Here is a 15592-nt window from a genome sequence, read left to right on the forward strand (position 1 = left end):
CAGTTTGCTGGCTCAAGTACGTTTTGCTTCTGTCTCGTGCCTTGAAGCCAGCACCTCCAGGCTACATACCACTCGCCCAGGGCAAAGCAGAAGCCCTTGGGAGTCTGTGGAAGGGCCCAGCGTGTGGCGCAGAGAAACCCATCATTCCTTAAGAAATCCAAACACTGAGGGTACAGATGCCACAGAAGGTGGGTCTCCACATCTTTATATGATAGAGAGTTTATTCTAGATTGCGGAGGGAGAGAGGAGATGAGGGACAAAGGTCATTGCCTCAGAGGAGAAATCCAGGGCTCCTTAGAGAAGGCCCAGCCTTAGAGTCCTTCAGAGCACAGCTGGTGTGAGGCATATTGTGGAAATGTGAGTTTGGAGCCCTGGCCACATTATGGTTCAGACTGTGCTGGTTATCTTGTAGCTAAAGAAAATCACCTTAAAATGGCAGTGGCCTAAAACAGCGAGTCATTTGCTTTACTCATCAATCTGCTATTTGGGTGGGACTTGGCTGGAACAGCTCATCTTTGCTGTGGCTGAGGGCTCCACTTGCAAGAGAGTTCACTTACTTGGTGAGCGAATGTTGGTTTTTCACCATGTGTGTCTCTCCACAAAGTGGTTTAGTCTTCCTCACAGCATGGTGGCTGGGTTCCAGGAAGGAGTGTCTCAAGAGACAGGAAGTGGGAGCTGCCAGTTTCTTAAGGTCTGGGACTGGAAACTGGTACAGGGTCCCTTTTCCAGATTTCTATAGTGAAGCAGTCACAGATCCCAGATTCAAGGTGAGAGACTATAGATTCCATCAGTCAACGTGTGGAATGTCAAATAATTTTTTTGGGGAGCGGGGGCATTTGGTAAAACCATCAAAGAGATCCACAGTGTATTACCATTGAAAGGGACCTTAGTAGACATGTAGTCCAATTAGACTAGGTATTATCATTAATCTGTTCTATCCACAGCATCCCCATGAATGAAGAGTCAGACAGCCAGAATAACCACTAGCTTCTCTAACAGCCTTAGTTTGCATTTAAAAAAAAAAAAAAAGAGCCTTTTCAAGCACATGACCTGGTAAGCTGACAATATTTTCAGGGAAGAAACAGGTATTGCTTCTTCCTGGAAGAGGCAACTATACACGAAAGTTCACACCGTGGAATGTGAAATGTGTGCTGGATTCCAGCCCCTCCTCACCCAGAGAGCAGACATACTTGGACAGCGCGCAATTTGCACAAGTGAACACGTCCATCTCTCAAGGCGTTGGTAGAGCACACCCATCAGCCCCTGTCTCCAGAGACAGCTTGTCCCACTGTGGTACAGGACTGGTTATCAAAAATCCTTCCTTCACACCCATTTGGATGGCTATTATGAAAAAGCAGAAGGCAACAAGTATTGACGAGGATGTGGAGAAATTGAAACCCTTGTGCATTGCTGGCGGGGATGAAAAATAGTGCCGTAGCTGTGGTATGGCAATTTCTCAAAAAATTAAAAGTAAAATTACTATATGATCCAGCAATTCCATTTCTGGGTATAGACCCAAAATAACTGAAAGCAGGGATTCTAACAAATATTTGTACACCTATGTTCATAACAGCATTATTCACAAAAGCCAAAAGACGGAAACAACCCAAATGTCCATCTGTGGATGAATGGATAAACAAAACGTGGCATGTATACATACAAGGAAGCGTTATTTAGCCTTAAAAAGGAATAGAATTCTGAAACATGCTACAATGTAGGTGAAACATGAAGACATTATGCTAAGTGAAATAAGCCAGATGCAAAAGGACAGATATTTATGGTTCCACATACATGACGTACTTAGAGTAACAGTCAAAATCATACTGACAGAAAGTAGTGGGGTGGTTACCAGGGCCTGGGGAGAGGGAGGGATGAGAATTTATTCTATAAAGTGTTTCGGGGTTTCAGTTTGGGAGGATGAAAAGTTCTGGAGATGCTTGGTGGTGTCAGTTGCACAGCATTGTAAATGTACTAATGCCACAACTGTGCAGTTGAAAATGGTTCAAATGACAAATGTATATTATATGCATGTTGCCACAATAAAAATAATTCTTCCTGACATTAAGATGAAATCTGCCTCCTTATAATAGTACCTGTGATCTGTCCTGTAAGTTCATAAAATGAATTTACTGCCTCTTCTAAGAAAGATCTTCAAATATAAATAAATACATTGGTGTGGCTTGCTGGCACAGATCTGCCTTTGTAAAGGATTGGGGTTTGCTTCATTCTAGGTGAGAGTAACACAAACTTTCCTTAGTTGCTGCAGATTTGTGTTCTCATCATCTTTGCTTTACTTTAGGGAAAATGATTTGAGTGCATTTAAACCAGTTTTCATGCAAATTAACTACCTCCAATCACTCCTCTCCCCATAGGCAAGGCTTTATCTACTTGTCTCATCTCCATATTCCTTGCTTTGTACTGTTAATGAACGTATAATTAATATATTAGACTAAGTTTCTCAATTTGACTTCCAAAGGTTATTTCCTTTCCTTGGAAGCAGGTTGGATGCAGATTTGCAGGTCTTCTGGGTTTCAGGGAGACTTTAAATCACACTTGACTTCTGGTTCATGCAGCTCATTAAGTGGAGTATTACTGTAATGATAGTTACAATGACTTTTCTCACCATCATATCATCATTATTGATTTCCTGAACGATAATTATGACGATGAAGACATACTCAAGATAACACTTAAAAGCCAATTTTTCATGTGTCCTTGGGGTAAATGTTCCTATGAATTTAAGTTTCTTGATTCAAAACTGCAAATCCATTTTACAATTGCTAATTTCTAATATCTTCACACTTGAAATGCAATAAAGGATCTGAGTCTCAGAGAATTGGCTAAGAATATTGTGTTCACTTTAGGGCTCCCTGAGGGAAATAAAACATGAGGGCTTCAGAGTGGAACCACGGAGATAAAGAAAGGCTGGAAAGCTGGTTGTGAGAGGACAGGCAGAGAAACTGTGGAAATGTACCCCAGAGACCTGAACCTGTAACTGCAGCCTTCACACTGGGCGGAGCTGTGGCCAAGATGCCCTGTTGGCAGGGATCACCCACTGGCCTAGAGAAGAAAAAGCAAGCCCTGTGAGGCAGAGGTCCATTTTGAATTAAAATTCCCTACAGGTAGTTTGTTTTCAAAAGGAAATATTCCAAAATGTTAATTTGCAGGTGGGTTGCTGAGGATTCTGAAGCGTTTTGGTGGGCAACACTGCAGGTTATCTCATCAATGTAAACTTAAGACAAATGTAGCCCAATATTTTGTCAACTGCGGGTGGCCTCATTGGAGGGCTGAAATATCAGGCAATCTTAGCATCGCTAATGATGGGCAAGCAGATAGTAGGTGTCCCTGATGATATATTCCATCTGGCCAAAAACGTTTAACTTGAATCAAAACTATAGCTATTCCAGTTTCCAGGGAAGATAGGAGATAGACACACAGGTTAAACAAATACCATGAGGAAGCAAATAAACAAAGCCAGAAAGTATGACATTTTATAGGAAACTAGCCCTGTCTCTTCAGCAAGTCAGTCAATAAAACACGGTTATTTTTTTCTAGATTGAAAAAGGCTTAAAGGAGCATGTCAACCAGCTGCACTGTCTTGGATTGGATCTTGGTGTAGAAACCAACTGTAAAGGACATTTTTTTGACTACTGGGAAATTTCAGATTTAGACTAGGTGTTAGATACTATTAAGAAATTACAAATTTTATTAAATGTGAAATTAATTTTATTAAATGTGATTATTTTGGGCATATAGAAAAACGGTCTTCTATGTTACATATTCTTTTAGGGGAGATACAATTTACTTTTAACTACCAAAGCAGAAATGCAAATGTTAAGTTTGAAAAAACAGAGTGAAAAGTACCTGAAGACTTGGCACATAATAGGAGCTCAATACATGATAGCTCTTTACACTTTCATTTGTGTCTTCTTTGTCTGTCAGTGAGGTGACTGACAGGACAGAATAAGCAGCTTCACGTGACAACCTGGGTGACTCCAGGAAGGTGTCACGGCAGTAGTGACTAAAACCAGAAGCCCCATGGCATCCGGGGAGCTACAAGGTCAAAGCTGGAAGGGAACGTGATGCCTTGAGTTGGCCTTGATGAGAACAATCATCTATAGCAGAGCATATATGACACTGCAGCCGGGATCCTTTAACACGATAGGTGAGGCCTTGAGGATTCTAGAATTTGCTGGTGAGGACTGGAGGCTAAAATGGGAGTGAGGAGGACGTCGTGTAACTGACTCCTGCATGTAGACTGTTATGGGTATGAACTCTTGGTTGCACTTATAATAAAAGCCAGACAAAATAATGCCTATGCTTGAATAAAGGAGACTTAATCAAAGGAGGTGACAGCAGGTTTCCTGTGGAATAACTTCAGAGCAGGAGAGGTAGAGGCAGGTAGGAGAGGTAAAGAAACAATTATAGTTGCTTCTTTAGATATGTCAGGGAAACTTATGATAGAGTTTGAAATTGGCAGGAAGGATTACTAGGTATCCTCTGTCGTGCAGCTTTCGGTGTTATCTGTGCCTTTCCTCATCTTTGAACTATTTACAGCTCTGTACATTGTAGAAAACTGAGAGCAATTCAACTGATTCTTGTCCATAGAAATAAAAATTAAGTTTGATCGGTGGAGATGAAAGTGATTCTTGCCTTGTGGATGTTGAAAAAGTGTCTTAGTCAGCTCAGGCTGCCATAATACAATACCACAGACTAGGTGGTTTCAACACAAATGTATCTTCTCACAGTTCTGGAGGCCAGAAGTCCAAGGTCAGGGTGCCAGCATGCTCAGGTTCTGGTGAGAGCTCTCGTCCTGGGTGCAGATGGCTATCTTGCCATTTCCTCACATGGCACAGGGAAAGAGTGACAGAGGGGGAGAGAGAGTGACGAAGACCAAATATATGTGAGATGCATTTTGGTCATCTGAATAATCTCTCTCTCTCTCTCTCTCTCTCTTTCTCTCTCTCTCTCTCTCTCTCTCTCTCTCTCTCTCTCTCTCTCTCTCTCTCTCATCTATCTATCTATCTGATTAGTCACAATATCACAAAGCTTTGGCATAGGAATGTGGGAAGGACACATACATTCAGTTTATAGCATTCCTCCCTTGGCTTCCCTAAATTCATATTCTTCTAACATGCAAAATGCATTTATTCCATCCCAGTAGCCCCCAAAGTCTTAACTCATTCCAACATCAACTCTAAACTCCAAGATCCAAAACATCGTCTAAATCAGACATGGGTGAGGCTCGAGATAGGACTTACCAGAGGCAGACATCCTCTAGCTGTGAACCTTTGAAATCCATTCTTCCAAAATACAGTAGTGGGGCAGGCATAGGGTAGCGAGTTACCTCCTCTGTAACAGGAAGTTGTAAGGTTATATTATCTACTATTCTATGACTCATTTCTCATGGAGCTTATCTTATAATACTTTAAGGATGAAAATGGACATTTTGGGTATAAAAATAGATATTTAGGATATGAAGTGGACTTTGTGTTTAGGAAATAAGATGTCCTTATTTAACATTGATCAGGATATGGTAAAAGAAAAGTTTCAGGAAGATTAATTTGACAGAAGTGTTTTACGTATCTGGAAAGAAACTAGGAGCAAGAAGACAAGTTGGTGTGTTATCTTAGTATAAAGTATGAGGGTAGAGGATAAAGTGGTGATGGACAATGCAGTGGTGGTTTTGGGGTAAAGTTTAAAGCACAAATCTTAGAGCTATTTAAAATGGAGAAGACCAATATAGCGGCTAGTTTATACTGTATACAACCCCCTGCCACTTTAATATTGGTTTAAAACAAAATGGTTTATTAGCTCATGATTTTGTGGGTCAGCAATTTGGGTTAGGCTCATCTGGGTGGTTCTTTTTGCTGGTCTTGGCTGAGCTCATTCACATAGTAGAATTTTCTCATGTAGAGTCAGCTAGTATCCGATGGCTTTGTTCACATGTCTGGCTCTTGGCTGGAGTAAGGGGTAGTCAGAGCCACGTGTCTTTCATCATCCAGCAGCTATCCTGGCTCATTCAGGGTTTCAAGTACAGCAAGAAAGGGCAAGTCCCAGTGACCAAGAGCTCTTCAAGTGTCTACTTGCATCATATTTGCTATTGTCCCATTGGCCAAAGCAAGTAACATGAGCAAGCCCACAGTCAGTATCTGGGAACACTAACCAAGGCCATGGAAAGAAAGTGAGGGAATTATTGCAAGCAATCTAATGCAACCAACAATTGGTTTTTGGCGGGGGAGTGAAGGGTGGCTGGATATTTGACCTAGAGGATGAAGCAGGAAGGGTCAAAAAATGACTCAAAAATTTCCTAGGGAGAATTCAGAACAATTCACCAATATTTATTGAGTAAATACTGTATAGTAGGTTCTGTGTTAGGAAAAGAGATTTAGAAAACCAACAGCAAATAAGACATGATTCTATTCTAAAGAAGACTTGAGTCTAATGGGGGGAAAAGGTACACAAAGAGCTTAAAAACAAGACACTAAGTGTTAGGGTAGAGCTATCTGCTAGTTAGGGGGTCAGGAAATATTTTCTGTGCAGGGCTCTCTAGTAAATACTGACTTTGTCAAAACTACTGAACTCTTGTATTATTGCACCAAAGGAGCCATATGCAAGATGTAAGCAAAATGGCCCCATGGGGAAGATTGACAATGAATCCGTTAGGATACCTGGATAGGGAAGTCAGGTTTGAAGGGCAGGAGGGGCTCATGTGGGGAAAAGAGGAATTCAATTTTTAAATAGTTCGAGAACATTCACGTGAATGTGACTGATACCTAAGTGTGTGTGGAGCTACAGGATTTGGGTCTAGCTGAAACCTTCGGACTTGAAATATAAGAATGTAATCACCAGTAACTGAAGTCATGAGTAAATGCATTTCATTTTGGGTCTGTGAACTAGCAAAGGGCAAAGAAACCAGGGTGAGCCTTATACAAAGCATTCAGTTAGGCTAAGCAACAACTGGAAGGTTATCACAGAGAGGCATCTGAGAAAGAACCAGGGAAAGGCAGCATCTGTGACATGAAGAAAGAAGAGACTTTTAGGAAGGAATGGTGGTCAAGGGAGGTCAAAGGGAACGAGGAGTGGGACCGGGTCACGGAGGTGGACGATAAGGGGGACATTGTTCTACGGATGTCAAGCCAAGCCTTTAGGCAAACTCTTCTGCTTTACACACATTTGGAATAACTTAGTAATTCGAAACAATGCAACAAGACCTGCGGAAACATTGCTGAGTGGTGAGTATAAAACATTTTTTTGCTAGATTTATTTTTGTAATATGTGGAAGAAAAATCAACACCATCTACAATTAGCATGCGCTTCATTAGGCTTTTTTTTTCAAGACTCCTTGGTAATTTTTGGAAAAAAGAATTTTATTGGGAAACAGTTCTACTTATATATTTTTATACAGAGATGCCCAAGAGACAAGGAAATTGGCATGTCAGGTAAAGTTGGAGGGAAAGCCTTTTAGTTAAAATTTCTAATTTATATTTTGAAAATGCGAAAATGTTTTCCGTGACCTTATCTGAATTCTGAATTAAAGAGACAATGATTGAGATTTCTAGGTTTTCATGTGTATTTATTGCTTAATTTTAAATAATGTTAATGCAGAGTGTGTTCTGTAGCAAAGCCTTACAATTTTTTTTTTCATTTTAACTTGTCAACCCAAGCTTTCAGACTACTGTTCTGAAAGAGATGTCCAAAATGGGTTGATGGGTTCTTTGCTGTAAAGAAATTAGAATTTAGATTTCCGAATTCTGTTCTCAATGTGTCATGTCAAACAACTGTCATCTCCCATGGATATCAGGCATTCTTCCCAGGCTCTCTCTTTATCCCTCACCTGGAAGACTTAGAAGTGGCTTTGTCTCAAAGACCATGAATAGATTAGACAGCAGCAGCTCAAGGACCTTTGTTTACAATTTCTTTCTTTTACTTTTTCTTTTCTTTTTTTTTAATTAAAATTTATTGGGGTGACACTTGTAAGTAAAGCTACATATGTTTCAGGTGTACAATTCTGTAATACAGCATCTATATATGTCCTTCCATAGATGATTGGATAAAGACGTTGTGGTATATACACAATGGAATACTATTCTGCCTTAAGAAAAGATGAAATAGTGCCACTTGCGACAACATGGATGGATCTTGAGATTATTATGCTGAGCGAAATAAGTCAGACAAAGTTGAGAACCATATGATTTCCGTGACATGTGGGATATAAAACTGAAAACAACAAAGGAACAAGACAAACAAATGAAGAAATGAAAACTCATAGACACAGACAATCGTGTAGTGGTTACCCAAGGGGAAGGGGGCAGGTGGTGGTAGATGAGGGTAAAGGGGATCAAACATATGGTGATGGAAGGAGAACTGACTCTGGGTGTTTACAGCTTTCTGAATATATTGGGGAGGACATCTGTATTTGTTTGCCAGGGCTGCCATAACAAAATATCATAAACAGGGTGGTTTAAACAACAGAAACTTATTTCCCACAATTCTGGAAGCTACAAGTCCAAGATCACGGTGTCAGCAGATTTGGTTTCTTCCGAGGCCTCTCTCCTTGCCTTGCAGATGGCAGCCTTTTTGCTGTGTCTTCACATGGTCTTTCTTCTGTGTGAGAGTGTATGTGTATGTCCTAATCTTCTCTTATCAGAACACTGGCCATGTTAGATTAGGGCCCAAAATATGATCTCATTGTGCCTTAATTACCTCTTTAAAAGCCTCATCTCCAAATGCAGTTGCATTCTGAGGGATGCATATGAATTTTAGGGGGACACAGTTCAGCCCATGACCTTGTACTCTATGGCTTGAAATAACAGCATGATTTTATTATACAGGCATATTTACACACACCACTATTCCAGGCTCTATGGATCTGCTCCAACTTGTTGCTTCTTGTACTGCCCTTTGGATTTGAATGATTTAAAAAGATGTCCACAGTTTGTTTTATGTCCTTCATAAATGTATATATTTCTGTAGAACTAAGTTACAGATGTAACATTCACTTCTAAGTATTTGATTATGTCTAAAATATAAGAATATTGTCCTATTGAATTTATTTGTGATTTTATTAAATGTTTATTCTCCAACATGAATTCAATTTTGGTATTTTCCTGAAGTATTTAATTTTCACTATCTCCTTTTAATCAAGGTTGCATAATATCTTCTAGGTTGGTGTTTCGTCAACATTTTCTAATTCATAAAGTGTTCTGTGGTTCAGTAACATTATGAAATGCTGATGTAGGTGAGTCTCAAAGATGTGTTAAGCATCATTATTCATCATTTTAGTAATACTATGTTGATTTAGTCACCACAGGTCAAGTTTATTGATGCTATAGTTTTGTGATTTCTGTCTGTGTGAAACAAAAGAAAATCATCCCTCAAGGATATTACATTTTAGACTTTGGTTTAAACAACATTTTAACTCTATTAATTTGAGCCCGTATCTACTTTATTCCTTGGAGATGCTCAGTTTTTTGTTTCTGGGCTACGGTCATGTTTCCCCGGATAATTTATTTTTTTTTTTTTATTTTTATATTTTTTTAAAGATTTTATTGAGGAAGAGGAACAGGACTTTATTGGGGAACAGTGTGTACTTCCAGGCCTTTTTCTTTTTCCCAAGTCAAGTTGTTGTCCTTTCAATCTTAGTTGTGGAGGGTGCCGTTCAGCTTCAAGTTGTTGTCCTTTCAGTCTTAGTTGTGGAGGGTGCAGCTCAGCTCCAGGTCCAGTTGCCATTACTAGTTGCAGGGGGCATAGCCCACCATCCCTTGCGGGAGTGGAACTGGCAACCTTGTAATTGAGAGGATGCTCTCCAACCAACTAAGCCATCCGGGAGGCAGCTCAGCTCAAGGTGCCATGTTCAATCTTAGTTGCAGGGGGCAGAGCCCACCATCCCTTGTGGGACTTGAGGCGTTGAACCGGCAACCTTGTGGCTGAGAGCCCACTGGCCCATGTGGGAATCGAACCAGCAGCCTTCGGAGTTAGGAGCATGGAGCTCCAACTGCCTGAGCCACCAGGCCGGCCCTAGACATCTTTATACCTTACAAAATTCCCACCCTCCCAATAAGTCTAGGATACACACATCTGACATCATACATAGTTACTACAATATTAGTGACTATTACTGACACTGTATTTTGTACCCCCATAACTATATTTATAACTGGCAATTTGTACTTTATCCCTTTCACCTTTTTCACCAGTCCCCCCAACTCCCCACCCATCCAGTGTCCATCAATTTGTTCTCTGTATCTATGAATTTCTTTTTTGTTGGTTCATTTATTTTGTTTTTTTAGATATAATTTATTTTCTTTATCCTTCATACCTGGTAAGAACTCACTTAAGAGTTCCCATGAACGACTCCACCCCAAACCTCTGGTTTTTATTCAGAGCCAGTTCTTCATTCCTAAAACCACTGTGCAGTTAGCTTGTACACACACTCCTAGCCCAGAATCCTGCGAGGATATTCACTGTCTTCTACCTTGAACTACATGAAACTAAAACTCCCCATTGTCTTCTCTTCATCAGCATTACAAATTAAAATCCTACTAGTCTGCCCTTTTTGAGTTTAGTCAAATATATTTGACAACGTACAAGCAAGCGCTAACCAGTTTCACCCTTTCCGGCCATTATCATCTTCACATATGATATTCACTCTGACAAGAACACCCTCCCAATTCCTTCTCAGAAACACACACTCATCTTTCAGTCACAGCCTCTGACTCACCTCACCAGTGAGTTCTTTCCAGACTTGGCCAACCGAGTTGACTTACCACTCCAGGGGTTAGGATGTATCCGTTTTTTTTCCTGTCTTCTAGATTACTAAAATGCTTGCTTAATTTTATTTTTCTTAGTTTTCCTTATTTGGGCTTTATAATGGAAAATAACAGAACAGATATAGTCCCTGGTCCCATAGATTTTAAAAGCTAAAAGGATGAGCATGTATAGCAATTCTGTTGCCCATCTCAGGATGGAATATTTCCAGGGTAGGAATGTTTTTTTTTTGTTGTTGTTGTTGTTTGTTGTTTGTGTTTTGGATAATAGTTTGCATTTAATTCACTTAACTTTTTCAAATTGCCCTGATAGTCAACATTGTTAAAAACTCGTAGTATTCTATGAAAAAGGTAGGGCAGGTATAAGCAAATCTCGTTTTCTTTGGAAACTGTATCACATAAGGAAATTGCATTGTAAGACGATTCTATTTTCTCCAAAGGAGAAATGTTAAATTTGGAGGTGACATACTTTACTAGAGATCCCTACTTATCTTACAGCTAGTCTTAAAACAGTATAGTAGATGCTCAATAAAAAACCTGAAAAAATGCTTTCACATTTTTTTCCCCTCATTGGCAATGTTCTTAAAAATAAAACCCAGTAAGTTTCCCCTTCACTCTCTCCAACATCTTCAATTTAATTAAAGTTAAAATGTGGTTGATTGGTGCCAGATGGATGAAAGCTTCCATCCTTCAAAGACACTTCTAGACACAATTTGTTGACAGATATCAACTCAAAGCCTTGTCTTTTTTCCTTCTAATATTCCTGCTTCATTTTCTTTCATATCTTATTGCATTATCTATGAACTTCAGAATAATTTTGAATAATAGTGATAATTAGTCATTTTCTTAATTCTTTCTTACCTTTTACCCCCAAGAATGTCATTTGCTTTAAGTTTCAGATACATTCTCTTTATTAAATTGAGGAAGGAAGTTTCCTTCTATTCTTAGCTTATTAAGAGTTACAAACGAACCAGTAATGGACATAAAATTTTCAAGTGTGTATGTGTGTCCATCTTTCAAATGGTTCTTTAATATATTAATATAGTGATCTGTGAATTAATTTTCTAATGATAAACCAGTCCTTGCATAAGCTCTATTTAGTTATAATGATTTATTCTTTTACTCTATGCTAGATTTGATTTGCTAATATTTTAGTAAGAATTTTAAAATTCACATTCACAAGTAAAATTGGCCTATGGTAAGAATTGTAAACTCAAATGCCTAGAGAAGTCAGATTTGTTAAAGAAAAATTACTAGAGTAGATGCGGCTCACAAGAGAAGCAGAGACTGGGGTAATCAGAAGATGTGTTGGATCTTATAACACACATATTCAGCATTAAAAAAGAGTGCTATCTAAAATGTAATCATTGGCAAAACAGTTATGGCCCTTGGAACCCAGCTAGTAGCATTTGTTATGTGTGTAGGTATTTCTGCTAGCCTCACAGAATGAGTTAGGAGGCTTTTTTTTTTTTTTTTTTTAATGTCTAGGGACAATTTATTTTTTAAGAGTTTTATTAAAAATATAGCTAACATACAATATTATATGAGTTTCAGGGGTACACCATAGTATTCAACATTTATATACCTGAAGCAGTGATCACCATGATAAGTCCAGCCGCCATCTGACACCGTACCACGCTATCACAATATCATTGACTATATTCCCTATGCTTTACTTTACATCCCCATGACCATTTTGTAACTACCAGTTTGTACTTCTTAATCCCTTCACCTTTTTTACTCTGCCCTCAACCGTCTTTCATCTATCACCCCCAAAAATCTAGTACCCATCTGACACCATACATAGTTATTACAATATTGACTGTACTCCTTATGCTGTACCCTGCATCCCCATGGCTACTTCATAACAACTAATTTGTACTTCTTAATCCCTTCCCTTTTTACACCCACCCCTCCAATCCCCGTCCTGTCTGGCAACCAGCAAAGTATTCTCTGTGTCTATGAGTTTGTTTCTGATTTGTTTATTTTGTTCTTTAGATTGCACATATAAGCAAAATCACACTGCATATGTTTTTCTCTGTCTGACTCTCCACTCAGGACAATACCTTCCAGGTCCATCATGCCACGGCAAATGGCAATAAGCCATTCCCTTCCATGGCTGAGCAATATTCCATTGTATATATGTACCACTTCCTCTTTCTCCATTTTTCCATTGAGGACACCCAGGCTGCCTCCACATCTTGGCCATTGTAAACAATGGGGCAATGAACATATGGATGCACACATCCCCTCGAAGTAGCAGTTTGGGTTTCTTCAGATAAATACCCTGAAGTGGGATTACTGGGTCCTCCTTTGTCTCTCGTTATAGCATTGGTTTTAAAGTCTATTTTTGTCAGGTATAAGTATGGTAACTCCAGCTTTTTTTGTTTGTTTGTTTCCATTTTTATGAAATATCTTTTCGGATTGGGTGTTTTCTACTACCTTGTCTTCCAAATTGCTGATTCGATCCTCTGCTTCGTCTAGTCTGCTGGTGATTCCTTCTAGCGCTCATTTCAGTTACTGTGTTCTTCACTTCTGATTGGTTCTTTTTTATGGTTTCTATGTCCTTTGTTATGCTTGCGCTCTCTTTGTTGAAGTTTTCACTAAGTTCCTTAAGCATCCTTATAATCATTGTTTTGAATTCTGTCTCTGGTAGGTTGCTTGCCTCCATTTTGTTTAGTTCTTTTTCTGGAGTTTTCTCCTGTTCTTTTATTTGGGACTTATTTCTTTGTGTTCTCCTTTTGGTGGCCTCCCTGTGTTCGTTTCTATGTATGAGGTAGATCTGCTATGTCTCTCAGTTTTGGGCATGTGCTGCAGGAGTGTCTCTTGTGTGGGTTGTATGTGCCATACTGTTATAGTTGAGTTTTGATTGCTATAGGCACATCAGCAGTTGGGATTGACTGTTAGGCTGAGTGGCTGTGGGGTTTGGCCATGTCCACAGCTTATAGACTGCTATGCAGGCGGCTTACCCCACTGAATGGGAGTTGCCCCAGTGAGTTCTTGTGCCTGTTCAGAACCGCCTTTGGGTGTGCCTATGTGGGGCTAATTCGGTGGTACTCTGCTGTGGTCTGAAGCCAACCTCCAAGTATGTTGTTTCTGGGGCCTCTTGGAAGGAGCTCTGGTGCAGGCATAGGTCACTCACTGCCTATGACTGGCTGGGGACTACCTGGTAGGAGCTACACAGTGATCCAGTTTTTCACTGCCTGTGCTAAACCTGGAGGCACATGGGAGAGGCCACAATGAGAACTGAGGATGGCTGCCACCAGTACTGGGCCTGGGGTAGCTCCAAAAAAAGCCAGGACACCTTGAGTCTTGCTGCCACCTACCAGCTCCCTTAAAGTTCAGTCACTGATAAAGCCTCATTCATTATGCAAATTGAGTGGGGCAGGGTCTCAGGGAGTCACTGCAGGGGGAAGCACTGTTGTCACCAGATTAAAGTAGACTTTTGTCTGGTGACAGTGTTGAGCCTGGAGGTACTCAGCAAAAGTCTCAGAGCACACGGAGGCCACCCGTCACCCTCCTGGGGCTTGTAGACGCCAATAGTTTTCCAAGAAAGAGTGCAATGTGGGCGGGGCTGGCTGTTCATGAAGAAAGTGCCTCTGGCGTTGCGGGAGTTGGGTGGAGTCTTAGTGAGTAAGCAGAGAAGAGCCTTGGAGTTCACCAGACCAATCAGATTCAGGTGTGGCCGTAAGCGTAGGGGGAGGGCTCAACACATTAAAGATGGTGGCCACCTGCCAGCTGCATGGGAGAAGGACTCCTCACAGGGAAAATGGGATTGTCCTTCAGCCCTGGCCTCAAAGCCACACAACTTGGTCTGCTCCCCATATGCCTTTAACACCCTCCGAGTCACTGTACCTCCACTGGAGCCTAAGGTGAGTGTCTGTGGGCGCGAGTGAACCTGTGCACAGACCCTTTAAGAGGTCTGTGTTTCCCGCAGCTTTCCATCCCACCTGGATGGTTGGAATCCCCACTGTTTTTCACAGGCAGATGTTGCGGGGTCTCCTCTTCCTGGCACCAGCACTCCATGCTGGAGAGCCTGGAGTAGGGCTGGAGTCCTTCACTCCTCCTCGGGGAACCTCCATGGCCAAGGTATCCCTCCCAATTTTCATCCCCCACAAGGAGGTTTGGGGCCAGTCCATTTTGCGTCTCTGCCCCTCCTACCAATGTCGTTGTGGCTTCTTTTTTTTATATCTGTAGTTATAAAACTTCTGTTCAGATGGACTTCAAATTATTCCCCAGGTTGATTGTTTTCATAATTTAATTGTAATTTTAATGTGTTCATGGAAGGAAGCAGGCGCAGTGTTTATTTGCTTCTCCATCTTGGGTCTCCTTAGTGAGCTGGGACAATTTAAATAAAATAATTGATCATTGGTTTTATTGAGATGAATTCACCCATAAAACAGTCTGGGCCCAGTGTCTTTTTGGGGACATATATTCCCCCTATGTTCAATTTATCTTATGGTTTAATTTATGCAATTTGGGTTTGCAACTTCTGGAACTACGGTTAGTTATGTTTTCTGGGAACATAGCGTTTCTTCTGGAATTAAAAAAATTCTGTGTAAATTGACAGGCATTTTTTTTTTTTTTTAGAATATGTTAGCTAGGAGCAGCTGTGCATGCTGAGGCGGTCCCAGGATTACAAATGCAGGAAATGTTTGGGTGTCAAAGTTGCTGCCTTTCGTGTGTGTGTGTGTGTGTGTTTATTGTGGATGTCTGGGATTACCTCAGACTCAGCTGTGCTTCCATTTCTTGACCTATGCTAGGAGCTGTTCTGTTAGAGCCTCTCGAAGCAAAAAACCTCAGTCAGAAGATTTGCATAGACA

Source organism: Rhinolophus sinicus, chromosome 15 (genome assembly GCF_057876585.1).
Source record: "Rhinolophus sinicus isolate RSI-liver-muscle chromosome 15, RSI-T2T, whole genome shotgun sequence".
NCBI lineage: Eukaryota > Metazoa > Chordata > Mammalia > Chiroptera > Rhinolophidae > Rhinolophus > Rhinolophus sinicus.